The sequence below is a fragment of the Callithrix jacchus genome, chromosome X (genome assembly GCF_049354715.1).
Source record: "Callithrix jacchus isolate 240 chromosome X, calJac240_pri, whole genome shotgun sequence".
Taxonomy (NCBI): domain Eukaryota; kingdom Metazoa; phylum Chordata; class Mammalia; order Primates; family Cebidae; genus Callithrix; species Callithrix jacchus.
This window is the reverse complement of record NC_133524.1, coordinates 54,908,335-54,924,475: the sequence shown is the minus strand read 5'-3', so window position 1 is coordinate 54,924,475 and position 16,141 is coordinate 54,908,335. Positions and strand designations below refer to the sequence as shown.

The following is a 16,141-nucleotide window of genomic DNA, read 5'->3' as shown; positions in this document are numbered from 1 at the left end:
CATCCTCAGCATTGGACAGATCATCCAGACGGAAAAACCAACAAAGAAATATTGGATTTAAACTTCACTCTGTAACAAAGGTACCTAACAAACATTTATAAAACATTTCATGGCTGTCCTTGGGCCCCATGGCAGTATATGCTGCCACTAGTGTTAGTGGGTCCAAGAAGGCTGATTCTTGACCTTCAGATGGCTTGCTCAGGTACCAGAAATGGCAGCAGTGGACCAGGTGGATGGGTAGGTCCTCGAACCCTTGGGCGGTGTTCATGGCATGGGTGATAGTAATCACAGTAGTGGGAAAACCCTCTGAAATTCAAGTGGTCAGTGAGCACTAGCGTTGGAACTAGCTGCGATGGGTTGGTTGGCCTCGTCCTCAAACCTACAGGTGGGGTGTGTAGGTGGGTGCCAGCAATGGCTGTAGCAGCAGGTTGAGTGCGCCTGATCTCAAACACCAGGAGGAATGCTTAGGTGCCACTGGTGGTGGACTGGGCCGGGCCACCCTCAGACTCCTGGATGGTGTGCTCAGGTGCAACGAGGCTGGATCCAGGCTGAGCTGTGCCTTCAGGCGACTCAATGGTGCTACAGATACCGTCTGTGGTATGCAGAAGTGAAATGAGGCCCAGGCTGTTGGCAGAATGCTCAGGTAGAGGCGGCAGCAGCTGCACTGTGGCCCTGCTACTGGGGAGGACAAGGTTGCTTTCCCTAGGAGTTCCCATTGGTAAGAAGCTGAGGGGTGCGGGTGTCTTGGCCCACAGCAGTTTGCAGCCATAGAGGTTGCAGGAAGTAGAATTTGTCCTTGGGGCAAGTGAGAACACACAGGCACCCCTCTCCAGGGAGTGCAGGATTGCTGCCTCAGCCCTGGTTACAGAGCAGGATGCAGTCCACTGTGGGCTGGGCTCTTAAAATGGCACAGTGCCGCCACCACTGCTTAGGACTCAGGGGCTTGTGGGACCTCCCATGAGTGCTTCCTCTGGAGCAATACCTTCATGAAGTTTCCAAGGAGCTCCCTATGTTAGTCTCAGGGCTCATAAGGGTCAAGGGGCTCTCCTATAGCTAGGATTGTAGGAGTCCATGGTGGGAATGTGGACTCCTGGGGTCTCTCACTTATCCCTTTCCTGCATTGGAGAGTCTCCCCCAGCTCCCAAGTGAGCTTGGCCCAGTAGGATGCTTCGTTTCCTTCTCCTTCCTAGCTTTAGGTGTTTCCTGTCACTTCTCTGTTAAATTCCTGTGTTCTCTCTTGGATAATCTATTTGAAGTGTGATTATCTCCTCAGTATTTTGGTTCTACTTAGTGGAGAAGGCTAGTAGGAGATGCCTCTAATCAGCCATCTTGAAACCCGTGACCCAAAAAAAAATCTTGAAAGAAACAAAAATGGAAATACAACATACCAAAACGTATGGCATGCATCAAAAGCAGTTCTAGCCAGCGCGGTGGCTCACGCCTGTAATCCGACCACTTTGGGAGGCTGAGGTGGGTGGATCACCTGAGGTCAGGAGTTCAAAACCAGCCTGGCCATCAAGGTGAAACCCCATCTTAAAAAAAAAAAAGAAAAGAATCCCAGCACTTTGGGAGGCCGAGGCAGGTGGATCATGAGGTCAAGAGATCGAGACCATCCTGGTCAAAATGGTGAAACCCCATCTCTACTAAAGATACAAAAAATTAGCTGGGCATGGTGGCGTGTGCCTGTAGTCCCAGCTACTTGGGAGGCTGAGGCAGGAGAATTGCCTGAACCCAGGAGGCGGAGGTTGCGGTGAGCCGAGATCATGCCATTGAACTCCAGCCTGGGTAACAAAAGCGAAACTCCGTCTCAAAAAAAAAAAAAAAAAAAGAAAACAAAACAAAAGCAGTTCTAAAAAGAAAGTTTACAGCAATAAATACCTACATTGACAAAAAAGAAAGATCTCAAATAAACAATCTAACTTTACACCTCGAGGAAACAGAAAAAGAAGAAACTGAGGCCAAAGAAAGTAAAGATTAGAGCAGAAATAAAAATGAAACAAAGATTAGAAAAACAATAGAAACAATGAACAAAATTGAGTTGGTTTTTTAAAAACATAAGCAAAATTGATAAACTTTTAGCTAGACTAAGAAAAAGCATGAAGACTTAAATAAGATCAGAAATGAAAGGATATGATATTACAACTGATATTGCATAAATATAAAAGATTGGAAGAGACTACAATGAACAATTACATGCCAACAAACTGGATAACTTAGAAGAAATGGATACATTTCTAGAAACATAAACCTAATATGACTAGATTATGAAGAGGTTGAATATCTGACCAGACCCATAGTTAGTAAGAATATTGAAGGCCGGGCGCGGTGGCTCACGCCTGTAATCCCAGCACTTTGGGAGGCCAAGGCGGGTGGATCACAAGGTCAAGAGATGGAGACCATCCTGGTCAACATGGTGAAACCCCGTCTCTACTAAAAATCCAAAAAATTAGCTGGGCATGGTGGCGTGTGCCTGTAAGCCCAGCTACTCAGGAGGCTGAGGCAGGAGAATTGCCTGAACCCAGGAGGTGGAGGTTGCGGTGAGCCGAGATCGCTCCATTGCACTCCAGCCTGGGTAATAAGAGCGAAACTCCATCTCAAAAAAAAAAAAAAAGAATATTGAATCCGTAATCAAAAAAATATCTGAACAAAGAAAAGACCAGGGCCATATGGTCTCGCTAGTGAATTATACTAAGCATTTAAAAAGACTTAAGACAATTTTTTCTCAAAATCTTCTAAAAAAATAAAGAAGGGAGAATACTTCCAAACTCATTTTATGAGGCCACAATTACCCCAATAAAAAGCCAAATAAGGATCCTACAAGAAAAGAAAATTGCAAGGCAATATCCTCAATGAACATAGATGCAAAATTCTCAACAAAATGTTAGCAATTCTCAAAAAGACAAAAAATAACAAGTTTTGGTGAAGATTGGTAAAAAAAGAACCCTGGTACACTGTTGTTGAAATGGAGGCCAAGTATGGTGGCTCACATCTGTAATCCCAACACTTTGGGAGGCCAAGGCGGGTAGATCACCTGAGGTCAGGAGTTTGACACCAGCCTGACCAACATGGTGAAACCCCATCTCTACCAAAAATACAAAAATCAGCTGGGCGTGGTAGTCCACGCCTGTAGTCCCAGCTATTCGGCAGGCTGAGGCAGGAGAATCACTTGAACCTGGGAGGCAGAAGATGCGTTGAGCCAAGATCTCACCCCTGTACCCCAGCCTGGATGACAGAGCAAGACTCCATCTCAAATTAAAAAAAAAAAAAAAAAGTATTACCATTTGACCCAGGAATCCCACCACTGGATATATATTCAAAGGAAATTAAATCGGTATATTGAAGAGCTATCTGCACTACCATGTTCATTGCATATTATTCACAATAGCCAATATACATTAACAACCTGAGCAATCAACAGATAAAGAAATAAAATATATGTACAATCATGTCTGCATAACATTTCAGTCAACATAGACCACATATATAATGGTAATCTCATAAGATTATAATTGGAATGTTCCTAACACAAATAAATGATAAATGCTCGAGGTGACAGATATTCCAATTACCCTGATTTGATCTTTACAAATAATATGCTTGCATCAAAAATTACATGTACCCCATAAATATGTGCAACTATCATATATCCATAAAAATTAAAAAAGATATAAACATGGCTGGGAGCAGGGGCTCATGCCTGTTAACCTCAGCACTTTGGAAGGCTGAGGCGGGTGGATCAGCCCAGGAATTTGTAACCAGCCTGACTACCTGGTGAAACCCCGTCTCCAATAAAAGTACTAAAATTTAGCTGGACGTGCTCGCTTGAACCCAGGAAGCAGAGGCTGCAGTGAGCCAAGATTGTGCCACTGCAATCCAGCCTGGGTGACAGAGACTCTCTCTCAAAAAAAAAAAAAAAAATCTGTAGAAGAAAATACTGTAGTTCCATGATACTAGCTGTGGACCTGTTGCATATGGCTTTTATTATGTTGAGGTATGTGTTTCCATACCCAATTTTGTAGAGTTTTTTTCATGAAAAGATGTCGAATTTTGGCTGGCTGCGGTGGCTCACATCTGTAATCCTAGCACTTTGGGAGGCTGAAGCAGGCAGATCACTTAAGCCCATAAGTTAGAGACCAGCCTGGGCAACATGAGAAAAAACCCATCTCTATAAAAAAAAAAACAGAAAAATTAGCTGGGAGTGGTGGCAGGCAACTGTAGTCCCAGCTACATGGGAGGCTGACATTGGAGGATCACCTGAGCCTGGGGAGTTCGACGCTGCAGTGAACTATGATCGCACCACTGCACTCCAGCCTGAGTGACAGAGTGAAACCCTGTCTCAAAAAAAAAATTATATAAACATCAACCCAAAATGGATACAAACTTAAATGTAAAACCTAAAATCATAAAGCTTATAGAAAATATAGGGCAAAATCTTCAGAATCTAGACCCAGGCAAAGAATTCTTAGACTTGACATCAATGATCTATAAAGAAAAAAATCAATGGCCGGGCATGGTGGCTTACATCTGTAATCCCAGCACTTTAGAAGGCCGAGGTGGGTGGATCACCTGAGGTCAGGAGTTTGAGACCAGCCTGGCTAACATGGTAAAACCCCATTTCTACTAAAAATACAAAAAATTAGCTGGACATGTTGGCACACGCCTGTAATCCCAGCTACTTAAGAGGCTGACATAGAAGAATCGCTTGAATCCCGGGAGGCAGAGGTTGCAGTGAGATGAGATCATGCCATTGCACTCCAGCTTGGGCAACAAGAGTGAAACTCCATCTGAAAAAAAAAAAATCAATAAATAGGACCTCATCAAATTTTAAAACTTTGGCTCTGTGACTCTATTAGAAAGATGAAAAGACAAGCTATAGGCTGAGAGAAATTATTTGCAAACCACATATTCAACAAATGACTATTATCTAGAATACATAAAGAACTCTCAAGACTCCAGAGTAAATAATAACAATAAATCCAATTAGAAAATGTGCAGAAGATATGAATACACATTTCACTGAAGAGAAAATACAGGTGACAGATAAATACATAAAAGATGTCCAATATCATTAGCCATTAGAGAAATGCAAACTAGAGGCCGGATGCAGTGGCTCACGCCTGTAGTCCCAGCACTTTGGGAGGGCAAGGAGGGTGATCATTTGAGGCCAGGAGTTTGAGACCAGCCTGGCCAACATGGCAAAACCCCATTTCTACTAAAAATACAAAAATTAGCCGGGCATGGTGGTGCATGCACTTGTAATCCTAGCTACTCGGGAGGCTGAGGCAGGAGAACTGCTTCAACCTAGGAGGTGGAGGTTGCAGTGAGCCAAGACGGCACCACTGCACTCCAGCCTGGGTGACAAAGCAAGACTCCATCTCAAAAAAAATAAAAAAGAAATGCAAACTAGTACCACAATAAAGTATCACTACACATCTAACAGAATGGCTATAATAAAAACTAATAACACCACCAAATGCTGGTGAGGATGCAAAGAAACTATCACTTATAGATTGTCAGTGAAAATGTAAAATGGTACACCTACTGTCTATTTGCATTATAAAGGAATACCTGAGGCTAGGTAATTGATAAAGAAAAGAGGTTTATTTGGCTCATGCTTCTGCAGGCTGTACAAGAAGCATGACACCAACATCTAATTCTGATGAAGGCCATCAAGCTGCTTCCACCCATGGTGGGAGGCAAAGGGGAACCAGCATGTACAGAAATCACACGGCAAGAGAGTAAGCAACAGAGAAGGGAGGTTCCAGACTCTTGTCGACAGCTCTCCTGGGAACTAATACAGTGAGAACTCATTCAGCAACCCCCAACAGAGAGAGATTTAATCTATTTATGACGGAAATGCTCCCATAACCCAGACACCTCTCATTAGGCACCACCTCCAACTCTGGGGATCAAATTTCAACATGATTTTTGGGGAACAAACATCCAAATTATAGCACCTATTCTGGAAAACAGTTTGGCAGTTTCTTCAAACAATAAATATAAAAGTACTCCTGGCTGAGCGCAGTGGCTCACGCCTGTAATCCCAGCACTTTAGGAGGCCAAGGTGGGTGGATCACCTGAGGTCGGAAATTCGAGACCATCCTGAGCAACATGGAGAAACCCCGTCTGTACTAAAAATACAAAATTAGCTGGGCGTGGTGGCGCTTGCCTGTAATCCCAGCTACTCTGATGGTTGAGGCAGGAGAATTGCTTGAACCTGGGAGGCGGAGGTTGTGGTGAGCCGAGATCTCAACATTGCACTCCATCCTGGGCAAAAAGAGTGAAACTCTGTCTCAAAACAAAACAAAAGCAAAAAGCACTACTACTCCTATTGAACTCAGAAATTGCACTCTTGGGCACTTATCCCAGAGAAACTAAAACAAGTTCACACCAAAATCTGCACCAAAAAAATGTTCATAAATGTTCATCCTACCTTTATTGATAAAATTGGAATGAGCCCTAATGTCCTTCAACAGATGAATGGTTAAGCAAACTAGTACATCTATACCTGAATGATATTCAGTAATGAAAAGGAACAAACTATTATTTGTTGCAACAACTTGGACAAATCTACAAGTAGACTAGTAGCTGCCAGGGTTTAAGGAGGGAGTAACGACAGCAGAGAGGTGGGCGGCTATAAAAGGGTGACACTGACGGAGAATACCAGCTCATGCCTATGATCCCAACACTTTGAGAGCCCGACAGGAGGATCACTTGAGGCCAGGAGTTTGAGACCAGCCTGAGCAACAGCAAGACTCAGTCTCTACAAAAAGTAATTTAAAAATTTTAGCCAGGTGTGGTGGCATGGACCTGTAGTCCCAGCTACTCCAGAGGCTGAGGTGGGATGATCACTTGAGCCCAGCAGTTCAAAGCTGCAGTGAGCCAAGATGGTGCCTCCGCATTCCAGCCTGGGTTACAGAGTGAAATCCTGTCTCTAAAATAAAAATAAAATCAAAATGTTTTGTATTTTGACTTTAACAATATCAATAATCTGTTAGTTATATGGTATTATAGTTTTGCAAGATATTACCATTGGGGGAAAATGGGTAAAGGTTACAGGGAATCTCTCAGTATTGTTTTGTACAACTGCATCTAAAAATAAGAAGTTTAGGCTGCACGCTGTGGCTCCTATAATCCCAGCACTTTGGGATGCTGAGGCTGGTGGATCACCCAAGATCAAGAGTTGAAGACCAGCCCGGCCAACATGGTGAAACTCCATCTCTACTAAAAATACAAAAATTAGCCGGGCATTGTGGCGCACACCTATAATTCCACCTATTCGGGAGGCTGAAGCAGGAGAATCGCTCAAATCCAGGAGGCAGAGGCTGCAGTGAGCTGAGATTGTGCCACTGCACTCTAGCCTGGGCAACAGAGTGAGACTCCATCTCAAAAATGAAAATAAAAATGAAAAGTTTAATTAACAAATACATAGGAGTTAGCCAGGTGAAAAGGTACCAGAGTCGGAGAAAAGATGTATGGTAGACTGATTCCAGAAATGGTCTCCATAGTTCATGCCTCTCTCCAACCACACTCCCTGCAATGTGACTTCACAGCTCCTCCCATCAAAAAGTGGTATCTATTTCCCCACTTCTTAAATCTAGGCTGGTCTTATGAATTGCTTTAGCTAGTACAGCACTGAACTTGCACCAGTTCTAAGCCCAGGCTCAGGGGACCTTTCGCCAACTCACCATCTTGGACCCTTGCAACAAATATGGAAACAAATCCAGGTTTACATGCTGGAAGATGAAAGACACATGGCTCAGCTGTTCTCCAGGACTATGGCTGTCAGCTAGCCTACTACCAAACAGTGAGTGAGGTTATCCTAAACCAGTTAGCCCCTAGATGACCTGCCAGCTAACCACAGGTGCTTGAAGCAGCCTATCTGAGGTCACGTGGGCCTGCCCAGGCCAGAAGAACTGATCAGGCGACCTGCAAACTCGTAAGCTAAATAAATACTTATTGATTCATTAAAAAAAAAAAAACCTCCCAGGCTAAATGTTTTTGTTTATATAAGATTCTCAAAATGTCAAAATTTTAAGGATGAAAAACAGGGAAGTGGTCTCTCAGGGTGAGGAATGGTAGGGGAGAAGGTGCACATAACTGTAAAGGGATAGCATATCTGTATGGTGATGAACAGTGGCAGTAATTACACCAATCTATATATGTAGGAAAATAACATATAAATATATATACACACCCCATCAAAATCAATTTTCTAGGTTTGATAATGTATTGTAAGTACATAAAATTTAACCATTTGGGGAAATTGGATGCAAGTAACATGGTACTTCTATATTACTTTTACAATTGCCTATGATTCTATAATTACTTTAAAATTAAAAATTAAACTACTGATTCATGCAACGGTACAGATGAATCTAAAATACATTTTGCTAAGTGAAACAGGCAGATCCAAAAGGATCCATGTATTGCCATATACTAGCAATGCAAAATTAGAAATTAAAAAAAATTTTTTTTGAGAAATTAAAACCCTTTTTTTTTTTTTTTAATAAGATGGGGTTTCACCATTATGGCCAGGCTGGTCTTGAACTCCTGACCTCAGGTGATCCACCCACCTCGGCCTCCCAAAGTGCTAGGATTATAGGCGTAAGGCACCGCACCAGGCCGAGAAATTAAAAACTTTTAAGGGACAATTTACAATAGCACAAAAGCTAGTTATAAATCTAACGAAGTGCGTGTAGAATCTCCTGAAAACTACAAAAGATTTATGACAGATATCAGAGATATAAATAAATGGAGAAGCTGAGAGCAATGTCTCACATCTGTAATCCCAGCACTGTGGGAGGCTGAGGCAGGTGGATCACATGAGGACAGGAATTTGAGAACAGCCTGGACAACATAGTGAGACCTCATCTCTACAAAAAATTTTAAAGTGTGGTGACACATGCCTATAGTCCTATCTACTTAGAAGGCTAAAGCAAGTTTGAGGTTACAGAGCTGTGATCACATCACTGCACTCCACTCCAGACTGGGCAACAGAGCAAGACTTTCTCCCTAAAAATATTTTTTAAATAAAAATGGATGGACAGGCATGGTGGGTCACACCTGTAATCCCAGCACTTTGGGAGGCCAAAGCAGGCAAATCACTTGAGGCCATGAGTTCGAGATCAGCCTGGCCAACATGGTGAAACCCTGTCTCTACCAAAAATACAAAAATTAACCAGGCATGGTTGCAGGCGCCTGTAATCTCAGCTACTCAGGAGGCCGAGGCACAATAATTACCTGAACCTGGGAGGCAGAGGCTGCAGTGAGCTGAGATTGCACCACTGCACTCCAGCCTGGGTAGCAGAGTGAGACTCTGTCTCAAAAATAAATAAATAAATAAATGCTAAAACAAAAAATAAAGGGAGAGATACATGTTTATTGGTTAAAAGACTTGATGTTGTTAAGATGGCAGGTCCCCCCAGTTTGGAGTTTCAACAAAAATCTCAATAAAAATTCCAGCAGAATTTTTTGTAGATATCCTCAAACTGATTCTAAAATGTATACGGAAAAAAAACAGAATAGCCAAAACGATTTTGAATCAAAATAACAAAGTTGATGAATTCACACTATTTAATATCATGACTTACCAAAAAGTATAGTGTGGTATTGATGAAAGGACAGATGATACAATAGAGATATTTCAGAATCAGAAAGAACAATGATAAAATAGAGATTTCAGAAATAGACCCACATGAATATAGTCAATTGATTTTTCAGAAAAGTGAAAAGGCAATTCAATGGAGAAAGGATAGTCTTTTTTTAAATAGTGCTGAAAAAATTGGGATTGCAAACAAACACATTTTATAAGAAATTTTTTTTTTGAGACAGAGTCTCGCTCTGTTGCCCAGGCTGGAGTGCAGTGGTGCAATCTCAGCTCACCACAACCTCCACCTCCTGGGTTTAAGCAATTCTCCTGCCTCAGCTTCCCGAGTAGCTGGGACTACAGGCACAGGCCACCATGTCCAGCTAATGTTTCCGTTTTTAGGAGAGACGGGGTTTCACCACGTTGACCATGCTGGTCTCGACCTCCTGACCTCGCGATCCGCCCACCTTGGTCTCCCAAAGTGCTGAAATTACAGGCATGAGCCACCACACCCACCTAAAAGAAAAATCTTTAACCTAAACCTCACCATTCAGCTATGTATGGAGGCTTATGCCTATACTCCCAGCACTTTGGGAGGCCGGGGCAGGAGGATCTCCTGAGCCCAAGAGTTCAGGACCAAGACCAGCCGGTGCTACATAGCAACACCTCATCTCCACAAAAATAAAAATACAAATAAATTAGCCAGGTGTGGTTGTGCATGCCTGTGGTCCCAACTACTTGGGAGGGAGATAGGAGGATAGCTGGAGCCCAGGAGGTCAATTGCACCACTTCACTCCAGCCTGGGCGGCAGAGCAAGACGCTAACTCAAAAACTTACACTAAATTAATTTAATACCTCGCAATTTATGTAAGAAATCAAAATGGTAATAGACTTGACTTTAAATTATAACGTTATAGAACTTTAGGGAAAAAATAGGAGACTATCATTGTAACTTTAGGTAAAGCAAAGACAGATCTCTGAGACAGAACACCAGAAACACAATTCATATAAAAATGATAAAGTTCAACAAAATTTAAAACCTTTGCTCCATGAAAGACATAGTTAAGAGAATAAAAAGCAAGCCACAGACTATGCAAATCACATATAAGGCAAAGGACATATATGTAGAATATATAAAGAATTCACAAAACTCAGTAACAAAACAACCTATGTTTTAAAAACAAGCCAAATATTTAATCAGATCCTTCTTTATAGAAGATATATGAATATCAAATAAGAACATGAAAAGCCAAACATCATTAGTCATGAGAGAACTGCATATTCAAACCACAATAAGATACTATTACAGAACTATTAAAATGGGTAAAGTTAAAAATAAATAAATTAACACCAGTTAGTGCTGGAGAAGATGCAAACTGGAACTCCATACATTTTTGCAGTTTCCAATAACAGAGAATATATACTTACTATATAACCCCAGAAATCCAAATTATAGGCATTTATCCAATGGAATACAAATTCCACCATCTGTGACATCATAGGTAACCCTGGAGGACGTGATGCTAAGTAAAACCGTTTAGACACAGAAAGACAATTACTGCTTGATCTCACTTCTAAGTGAAATCTTAAAAGTCAAACTCTTAGAAACCATACAAAGGTGGTTACTAGAAGCTGGAGGTGGTGAAGAAAATGGAAAGATGTTGGTCAAAAGGTACAAACTTGCAGTTATAATATGAATAATTTCTGGAAACATATGGTACAGCATGATGACTATAGTTAATAATAATGTATTGTGTATTTTAAATTTGCTATGAGAGACCTTGAGTATTCTCAGCAAACAAAAAAACAGTTCCTATGTGAGATGATGGTGTTAATTAGCTGGATTGCGATAATCATTTCACAATGGATATGCATATCAAAGCACCACATTGTACACCTTGAATATATACAAGTTTTACTTGTCAATTACACTTCAAAAGCTGGGGAGGGAGAAGGTAGAATATTATTCAGTCTAAATGGAAGAAGATTATGAACTGTTACAACATGGATGAACCTTGAAAACATTACGCTAAGTGAAATAAGCCAGTTGCAAAAACAGAAATATTCTATGATTCCACTTCCTTGAGATATATGAAATTCATAAAGCTAGACAGCAAAAGGGTGGTTACCAAGGACTGGAGGGAAAGGAGAATGGGGAGCTAGTGTTTAGAGAGTACAGAGTTTCATTTGGTAAAGATGAAAAAGCTCTGGAGATAGATGCAGTGATGATTCAAAACAATGTGAGTGAACTTAATGTCACCGAACTGTCCTCCTAAAAATGGTTAAAATTGTAAATTTTATGTTACGTAGTTTTTTCCACAACAAAAAAGGTGGGAAAAACGGGGTAGAGAAACACAAAACACATGAGATATATAGAAACAAATAATGTAATGGCATATGCAAATTCAACTATATCGACAATATATAAAATATAAATAAGGCCAGGCATGGTGGCTCAAGCCTATAATCCCAGCACTTTGGGAGGTTGAAGCAGGCGGATCACCTGAGGTTGGGAATTCAAGACCAGCCTGACCAACATGGAGAAACCCTGTCTCTACCAAAAATACAAAAAAAATCACCCAGGTGTGGTGGCACATGCCTGTAATCCCAGCTACTTGGGAGGCTGAGGCAGGAGAATCACTTGAACCTGGGAGGTGAAGGTTGAGGTAACCCAAGATCACGCCATTACACTCCAGCCTGGGCAGTAACAGCAAAACTCCGTCTCAAAAAAAAAAAAATTAAATAACTTGAAAAATATAGACACATTCCTAGAAAAACACAAATTACCAAAACTAACTCAGGAAGAAATACAATAAATACAAAATCTGATAGAAATTGTATAACAAGTAAAGATAGTGAAGCACAAATCTTGCCTCAAAGAGAAGTCCAAGCCCAGCTTGCTTTGCTGGTGAATTGTGACAAACATTTAAAGAATAAACAACAAGGCCGGGCTCACACCTGTAATCCAAGCACTTTGGAGGCCAAGGTGGGCGGATTACCTGAGGTCAGGAGTTCAAGACCAGCCTGACCAACATGGTGAAACCCCGTCTATATAAAAAAATTTAAAAATTTTAAAAAAAAAGAATAAACAGCAATCCTTCACAAATTCTTCCAGAAAATAAAAGAGAAATTAACACTTCCCAACTTATTCTATAAAGCTAGCATTATTCAGATACCAAAAATAGAGACATCACAAGAAAACTATAGACGAATATCCCTTTTGAATAGACATAAAAATTCTCAAGAAAATAGTAGCAAAATGAATCCAGTGGCATATGAAATGTATTACACACTATGTCTAAGTGCTATTTACTCCATGAACATATAAGGCTGGTTTAACATTCAAAGATAAATTAATGCAATATGCTATGTTGGTAGAATAAAAACAAAACCTATAAAATAATCTCAATAAATGCAGAAAAAGCATGTAACAAATGAAACACTCAATCGTGATTAAAAATTTCTCAACAAACTAGAAATAAAATGGAACTTCCTCGGCCTGATAAAGGGTATCTACAAAACCTAAAATAGACATCATATTTGATAGTGAGAGACTGGGTGTTTTCCTCCTAAGGTTGGAAATAAGTCAATGGTGTCTGCTTTCACTCCTTCTACACAACATTGCCCTAGTCAGTGTAGTGAAAGAAAAAGAAATTAAAAACACATCGATTGTAAAGGAAGATGTAAAACCATTTTATTCACAGATGATATGATCCTGTATGTAGAAAATCCTAAGTAATCCATTTTTTAAAAACTATTAAAACTAATAAACAAGTTCACTAATGTTGAGGAAACAAGATTAATTATATATTGGCGATAAATCATGCAAAATTAAATTCCATTTACTATAACTAAAAAAAAGAAAATACATAGGAATAAGTTTAATAAGAGAAGTGCAAGATGAAGTAATGGACTGTTTTGCCCTCCTATCTGAAAGAACCAAAATAAATCTAGACAAAATACATGAAACAATGGTTATCAAGAACTGGACATTAGGCAATGAAGGACAGTGATTCCTGGGAGATAGGATACAAATAAGGTGAGGCCTAGGATTGCCCTACCTAACTGCCTTCAAAGAGCTGCCAGTCCGTGGAACATGAAGAGGGATCTGAAACAGAGTCTGGTAGACTTACTGAGTTTAGGAGATGAATCTGAAAATTCAAGATCAATGCTGTATGAGTTCATTAAAAAAAAGTCTCTGAGATAACAGGGCTGCACAGAGAAAAAATGTCAATGATACGCAGAGGCTTCCCTCAAGTATTAATCAGAGTACTATTAAACACATGAGTAAAAGTAAATTAACAAAGGCTGGCAATCTGAAAAGATGAGAGAAAACGGTAACTGGTGCTCACGAAGTAGCTGTTACTACCAGCCAAACTGGAAAAACTTACGCTCTGAACCTGCCTGACAAATCATAAAAGCATGACCCAAAAGGATCAAAGAGTTTCTGAATAACTTAACTGCATCAAAGAACAAAGCTCAAAAGTTCGTAAGAACACAAAAAAATGCAAGCAATTAAAATGGCAAAATTCAGCTGGGCGGATCACGAGGTCAAGAGATGGAGACCATCCTGGTCAACAAGGTAAAACTCTGTCTCTACTAAAAATACAAAACTTAGCTGGGCGTGGTAGCGTGCGCCTGTAGTCCCAGATACTCAGGAGGCTGAGGCAGGAGAATTGCTTGAACCCAGGAGGCAGAGGTTGCAGTTAGCCGAGATCGCACCACTGCCCTAGAGCCTGGCGCCTGGCGACAGAGCAAGACTCTGTCTCAAAAAAAAAGAAAAAAGAAAAAGAAAGGCAAAATTCACAGGGCCTGGAATAAAATCAAAGATTACTGGTCATGCAAAAAAAAAAAAAAAAGCAGAAAAATATGACCCATAATGAAAATAATCAAACAAAGCTGACTAAGAACTTCCAAAGATGTTAGAATTAGCAGAGAAGTACATTAAACATTTGTTATCTATATTCCATATGTTCAAACAGGTAAATAGAGGAATAAAAAATATTTTTAAACACCCAAATTTGGCTGAGTGCAGTGGCTCACGCCTATAATCCCAGCACTTTGGGAGGCCGAGGTGGGCAGATCACGAGGTAAGGCAAGACCAGCCTGACGAACATGGTGAAACCCTGTCTCTACTAAAAATACAAAACTTAGCCGGGTCTGGTGGCAAATGCCTGTAATCCCAGCTACTCAGGAGGCTGAGGCAGGAGAATCACTTGAACTTGGAAGGCGGAGGTTGCACTGACCTGAGATCGTGCCACTGCACTCCAACCTGGGTGACAAGAGTGAGACTCCATCTCAAAAAAAAAAAACCTCAAATTCAATTTCTAGAGATGAAAACTACAATGTCTGAATTGAAGAAATACACTGGAGAGATTAACAGCACACTAGACAATGCAGAAAAAAGATTTGTGAACTTAAAGGCATAAAATAGAAACTACCCAAAATAAAACACAGAGGAAAAAATACAAAAAATGCAAAGAACATCAATGATCTGTGGGACAACTTCAGGTAGCTTCAAATAGGTAACTGGAGTCCCTGAAGGACGAAAGCAGGGGAAGAGAAAAAAAAAATTGATAAATTAATGGCCAAAATCTTCCAAATTTGATGAACTCTATAAACCTAAATATCCAAGAAGTTCAATAAACCCCAAGCAGAAAAACATGAAAGAAAAAAAACCCCACCAAGGCACATTATAATTACATTGCTCAAAAGTGATAAAGATTAAGAAACATTATCAATCAAAGAAACAAATTAGGATGACATCAGATGTCTCAAGCCAAGTGCAGTGGTACATACCTATAATCTCAGCTGCTCAGAAGGCTGAGGTGGGAAGACAGCTTGAGCCCAGGAATTTGAGACCAGCCTGAGTAACCTAGCAAGACGCTATCTCAAAAAAAAAGGTCAGGCGCAGTGGCTCACTCCCGTAATCACAGCACTTTGGGAGGCCGAGGTGGTCGGATCACCTGAGGCCAGGAGTTCGAGACCAGCCTGGCCAAGATGGTGAAACCCCATCTCTACTAAAAATACAAAAAACTTAGCAGGGCGTGGTGGCGCGTGCCTGTAGTCCCAGCTACTCAGGAGGCTGAGGCAGGAGAATTGCTTGAACCTGGAAGGTGGAAGTTCCATTGAGCTGAGATTGTACCATTGCACTCCAGCCTGGGCAATGGAGCAAGACTATCTCAAAAAGAAAAAAATTAGGATGACATCTTACTAACAACATAATTGAGAAGACCATGAAACAATGCTTTTGAGGTACTGAAAGACAAAAACTATCAACTTAAAATTCTATATGTAGCAAAAATACCTTTCAAAGATGAGGGCAAAAACATATAGTCAGACATACAAAAGCTGAATTAATTCACTGCCCAACAGACTCACAATGCAAAAAATGTTGAAGTTCTTCAGGCAGAAAGAAAATTATACCTTATAGAAGTCTCAGCCAGGTGCAGTGGCTCACGCCTGTAATCCCAGCACTTTGGGAGGCCGAGGCAAGTGGATCACGATGTCAGGAGTTCAAGACCGCCTGGCCAGCATGGTGAAACCCCATCT

General features: G+C 40.8%; 1 long non-coding RNA gene across 1 annotated transcript; it reads right to left on the bottom strand.

The window, feature by feature from the left end:
- Window positions 1–4,524: 4,524 nt before the first annotated feature.
- Window positions 4,525–16,141, bottom strand: LOC144581195 (uncharacterized). Its single transcript, XR_013531748.1, has 3 exons — window positions 16,016–16,141; window positions 6,170–6,267; window positions 4,525–4,784 (listed from the first exon to the last, which is right to left on the bottom strand). It is a non-coding gene; the product is annotated as an uncharacterized LOC144581195 (long non-coding RNA).